Below are 5,799 nucleotides of genomic sequence, written 5' to 3'. Positions count from 1 at the left end.
AGCCAGCTGAAGCCCAAGCTGTGTTCATCTCTGGATTGCAACATCCCTGAATACAACTGACGAGTGATGGGGCTGACCTCCCAGGCACACATTAGAATGGATAGTGTAAGTCAACACTCCTTTGGGACCAAGATCTCAGACTGTCACAATAGGAAAAGAGAGAGAATCTCCTTGGTTTGGTGCAGAGCAAACATGGCTGTGGCTCTTGGCCAGCGCAGGTTGCCCTGAAGCAGCAGTGCCCTGTGCACTGGCGGGATGTGGTGCTCTTCCCCATCTCTGCCATGGCCAGACCCAGTCCATGCTACACTGTCTCTCCTGTACCCTCACAGCAGCCTCCCAGCACTTCCTCCCATTTCCATTTGTCCTTCTTACAATCCGCTCTTCCACCCTGAGTCAGAGTATTCTCCCAATTCCCAAAATGATCCAGCTTGCCCTTTGGATTAAAACTTTTCAGGGCTGGACACAGTGGCTCATGCCTGTAATCCCAGCATTTTGGGAGGCCAAGATGGGAGAATCACTTGAGGTCAGGAGTTCGAGACTAGCCTGGCCAACATGGTGAAACTCAATCTCTACTAAAAATACAAAAATTAGCTGGGCGTGGTGGCGTGTGCCTGTAATCCCAGCTACTCAGGAGGCTGAGGCAGGAGAATTGCTTGAATCTGGGAGGTGGAGGTTGCAGTGAGCTGAGATTGTGCCACTGCACTCCAGCCTGGGCAACGGAGCAAGACTTCATCTCGAAAAAAACAAACAACAACAAAACCTTTCAAAGATTTTCTGTTGCTTGTTGAAAAACAACTAAAATCCTCAGCTTAGCTTACCAGGCCAGTGGGACCTCTCATCTATCCTTCCAATCAATCTTAGGTCTGAAGAACCTCCTCTGTTTGCATTGTGAATTGTGTGTGTGCATCCAACATTGAACTTTAAGCTCTATAAGGACAGAGCAGAAGCCAGTCGTTGTATCCATGGTGCCTAGTACAGAGCCTGGTATACAATGGGTTATCCATGGTTCCAACTATTTGCTAAATCAATATGTGAATAACTTGGGTGGCAGCATGGAAAGTTTCAGTAGCAGTGAGAGGCAGTGCCAATAAAGAGGAACACCAGTCCATTTAGGGCTAATGGGAAAGAGCTCCTTCGTGACAGTAGCCAGCCTCCGTACTCACACTGCTGCATCAGCAACAAAATAATCAACCACAGACATCTCCAAGTGGGGCCAGAAGAAGATAGGTACCATGCTTTAACTGGGAGAACTTGTTGGTGAGCAGAGCTGAGATGTCTCCTTCTCTGGTGTTGAGAAGTGTTGCGAGGACCAGAGTTCCAGAAATTTCCCTGCCCAGGGATAGAGCTCAAAGAAATATATTTTCTTTTCTTATTATCACTTGCTAAGGTTTTAGGAGTAGGCATATAAAATTAGCAAACAACAGGCATGTTTCTGGTAATAGAACACAGAAAGAGAAGTAGAACATAGAAGAGAATAGGTAATAGAACATAGAAGGGAAGTTCAAAGAATGAACAAAAAATATTCAATGAGTTTTAAGGGTTTTAACCAAGTTTTAAAGGTTTTAACCAAGAACCATAGGATCTTACCACGAAGGCCTACTTTGAGCCATTGAGATACTGTCTCATCTGATTGTATTATTTACTCCAATGCTAAGAACATAAAAAATGCTTACAACTTCAAAAGATGGTTTAAATGTATCTAACCCTCTTTATTGATCCTATGTTTTTGAGAGACGACAGGGCCTTTTAAATGTATTTTCTAAGAGATCCTTTGTTATTTAAACGTCACATCAACTTTGATGGGATCTTTGGGTTCACGTCAAATATATTATGGCAGCAGCAATAAGTCATTTAAGCCATTAGTCACTTTGTAAGAGTCAAGTGTACATCATTACTTCACCTTAAAGTTGTTCAGATTCCCAAGAGAGTTTTCCATTCCCACCGCATGTGCAAAGGAGTGCAAAGGAGGGGTAGATTTCAAACCCAATCCATTAAAAGCACATTCAAGTGGATTCCTGTAAGATTTCCCTGTGACATAATCAGAGACAATAGAAAGAAGTGTACCTGGTTTTCTCCAACTGGCTTGCTCCAAATGTCACCAGTGCAGAGACTGCAAAATACCATCTCGCTCCTCCTAGAGCTTCTCTAAGTGAATCACTGGGACTAAGGCCTGCTGGAGCTTTGCCGCCTTCTTTTCTTTGGCAAAAATGACAGCCTCAGTGGCACCTCGTGCATGGCCCAGATGCACCACCCCCTCACTTCCAACTTCAATAATATTCCAAACAAACATGAATCATTGAGTGTGGTTGGGCACCAAAGGAAACCCTAACTGCACCAAGAGAAAACTTCAGATGACCGCGAGGCTCTAATCTCTTGCATCAATTTAACCACATTAATTAAGAGAAAAACAGAAAGAGAAACAAAAAGTGAACAATTTGAAGGGGAGTTTTCATACTCTTAAGTGTCACATTGCTATTCTTTCTACTAAGTACCCCTGTAAAATAACAGCAATAATAATTTCTAAACATAAATGTTTTATATGTGTAAATATATGTATGTATATATTTTCATATAAATATTTATATTACACATATATTAAATGGTTTATAACATTGAAAATATTCTTTAGAACATCAAGCTCAACATGTCAAAACACTCTCACTACCTTCAACTTCCAAACACACGTGCCACCGCAACTGTCTGATTTCAGTAAGTGACATGACCATCTCCCAGTAAGAAGGCTGGAAATTACATTTGACTTGTCTCTTGCCTCCTTCATCCATCAGTCCTGTGGAAAATTCCTCCAGATCTCACTCACATCCACCTCCTGTTTCTAAATTCAGTCCTTCTTCCTCGCAACTTATCTGCACAAAACCACCAGATTAACTTAGCACAATTCCTCTATGATTCAGTCAGGCCCCCAGTCAAAACGTTCAACAGCTCCTCATTGTCGACTCAATCTCTTCGCAGTCACTCAAGACCCACAGCATTCTGGCCACACCTATCTTTCTTATCCCTGTACTTCACACTAATCCCATCACTTCCCATTGCCAGGCCCTTCCCTCTGCCAGTCCTCCCTCCCACAAGAGGGTCAACGCCACGCTGTCACTGCAAGCACTTATGGTTGAACATTTCTAGATGCCTCATGGCCAGAAGATTCTTTAAGTTCTGGCCAAAGTGTCCATTGCTCCATGCAACTTCCTGATGTCCAGCGCAGAATGCTTTGCTTGGCTTCCCCTGGACTCCTCAATTGCCCTGTGATGCTCTGTGCACCAGCTTCTCTTCTTAGAGGGGAGTTACTTTCAAGGTCAGGTGACTCCAACCTAAAGAGTCACATTTTACCCCTTGAGCTCCTTCTGTACCATCTTAGGAGGCACTTACTGTCTTCATAATTATTTGCTAAGAGGAATAATAGACTATACATGACTTTCTGATTTGAGCATCTTCCTTTCATCCCAAGAGAAAACAAAAGGACATACCTCTAGATCGTAATGCCATCCACAAAAAGGCAGGTGAATATCCAAAGCCAAGAGTGCCTGATATGTTTTGGATTTGTGTCCGCGCGCAAATCTCATGTTGAACTGTAATCCCCAGTGTTGGAGGAGGGGCCTGCTGGGAGGTGATTAGATCATGGGGGCAAATTTTCCCCTTGCTGTTCTTGTGATAGTGAGTTTTCATGAGATCTCGTTGTTTAAAGGTGTGTAGCACCTCCACCTCTCATCTTCTTCCTCCTGCTCCAGCCATGTATGATGTTCCTCCTTCCTCTTCACCTTCTGCCATGATTGTAAGTTTCCTGAGGCCTCCACAGCCATGCATCCTGTACAGCCTGCAGAACCATGAACCAATTAAACCTCTTTTCTTTATAAATTACCTAGTCTAAGGTAGTTCTTTACAGCAATGTGAGAATGGACTAATACAGAAAATTGGTATTGAGAAGTGGGGCATTGCTATAAAGATACCTAAAACGTGGAAGTGACTTTGGAACTGGGTAATGGGCAGAGGTTGTAACTGTTTAGAGGGCTCAGAAGAAGACAGAAAGAAAGATGAAGGAAAGTTTAGAACTTCCTAGAGACTTGTTAAATTGTTGTGATCAAAATGCTGACAGTGATATGGACAATGAAATCCAGGCTGAGGTGGTCTCAGATGGAGATGAGGAATTTATTGGGAACTAGAGTAAAGGTCACTTTTGCTATGCTTTAGCAAAGAGGTTGGAGGCATTGTGCCCCTGCCCTAGAGCTCTGTGGAACTTTGAACTTGAGAGAGATGAATTAGGGCTGGGCATGGTGGTTCATATCTGTAATCCCAGCACTTTGGGAAGCTGAGGTGGGAGGATCACTTGAGTCCAGGAGTTCGAGACCAGCCTGGGCAAAATAGTGAGACCCTATCTCTATTAATTTTTTTAAAAAAGAATAAAAATAAATAAATAAAAAAGAGATGATTTAGGGTATCTGACAGAAGAAATATCTAAGCAGCAAAGCATTCAAGATGTGACTTGACTGCTTCTAACAACATATGCTTATATGTGTGAGCAAAGAAATGATTTGAAACTGGAACTTATATTTAAAAGGAAAGCAGAGGGGGGTCAATTCGAGTCATGCAGGTTGTAAGAAATGTGGGTTTTCACTTCTGTTGTCCTGGACTTTACCCTTGACCACCGGGTAACAATGATTGTCCCCTTGAGCTCACCACCACCTCCAGGACTGCCTGTGTCACATGAGCCACCCAGGCCCCAGGGACTGTTAGGCTGTGGCCCTCACTGAGCTTTTCCTCCTGACAAAGTCATGGCCAGGATGCTGGTGCAGACCATCCACACAGGCACCCAGAAGCTCCAAGACATTGAGGCCAAGCAGAACATTGAAGAGAAGATGGTAGCTCCCAGCTACACCAGCTTTAGCGTTTATCCTCCCATTACAGAAGAAAAAAGCTCTCTGAGGTGGGCAGGAAAGAAATTTGAGGAGATCCCAACTGCACACATTAAAGCATCCTACAACAACACACAGATCCAGGTAATCTCTGCCACTAATCAGCCCCTTGCCCATACTTCCTGTGGCACAGAGGAATTTCTGAATGCCAAGAAGGGCACAGGCATTGATGCACAGACAGCAGGCATAGCAGCCGTGACGAAAGCTACAGGAAAGGGTGTTACCCACATCTGAGTTGTGGTGAAGGGCCAGGGGCCAGGACACTTGTCTGCCATCCAGGGACTGACTGTGGGGGGCCTGGAAGTGATCTCAATCACAACACCCCAATACCGCACAATGGCTCCTGCCCCAAGAAGGCTCCGAGGCTGTGAGGGAAGGGAAGCTTACACTTGAACCTAACCTCAAGTCTCAGTTCCAGTTGGACCTTATGGAAAGCTCACTGTCAGAGCTCTTTCCAGAATATGGCTTGTTGGAGATCCTTCAGACAGTATGGGAGAGTTTTGCCTCCTTACATAGTGTCCTTTGCTTGCACCCCCAGCTGGAGGTGGATGTGCCCCAGAAGTGAACTTTGCATCCTTAGACAAGAGGGGAGCTGTGGGGGCAGCTGTGGCTTAGCCCCAACCTCTGATCTGAGAAAATAAAATAATGTCTGTACCATCTGTTGTAAATAAATAAATAGAAAGCAGAGTGTAAAAGTTTGAAAAATTTGTAGGCTGGCCATGTGATAGAAAAGAGAAACCCATTTTCTGGGAAGGAATTCAAACTGGCTGCAGAAATTTACATAAGTAAAGAGGAGCCAAAATTTAATAACCAAGACAATGGAGAAAATGCCTTGAAGGTGTTTCAGACACCTTCATGGCAGCCCCTTCCATCACAA

At 44.1% G+C, this 5,799-nt stretch overlaps 1 pseudogene; it reads left to right on the top strand.

Moving 5' to 3' along the window:
* The first annotated feature begins 4,594 nt into the window (after nt 1-4,594).
* Nucleotides 4,595-5,293, top strand: LOC129021507 (small ribosomal subunit protein uS11m-like; annotated as a pseudogene).
* Nucleotides 5,294-5,799: the final 506 nt, after the last annotated feature.

This window comes from Pongo pygmaeus, chromosome 21 (assembly GCF_028885625.2).
Source record: "Pongo pygmaeus isolate AG05252 chromosome 21, NHGRI_mPonPyg2-v2.0_pri, whole genome shotgun sequence".
Classification (NCBI taxonomy): Eukaryota; Metazoa; Chordata; class Mammalia; order Primates; family Hominidae; genus Pongo; species Pongo pygmaeus.
The sequence above is the reverse complement of the archived record's forward strand: the minus strand, read 5'-3'. Positions and strand labels throughout refer to the sequence as shown.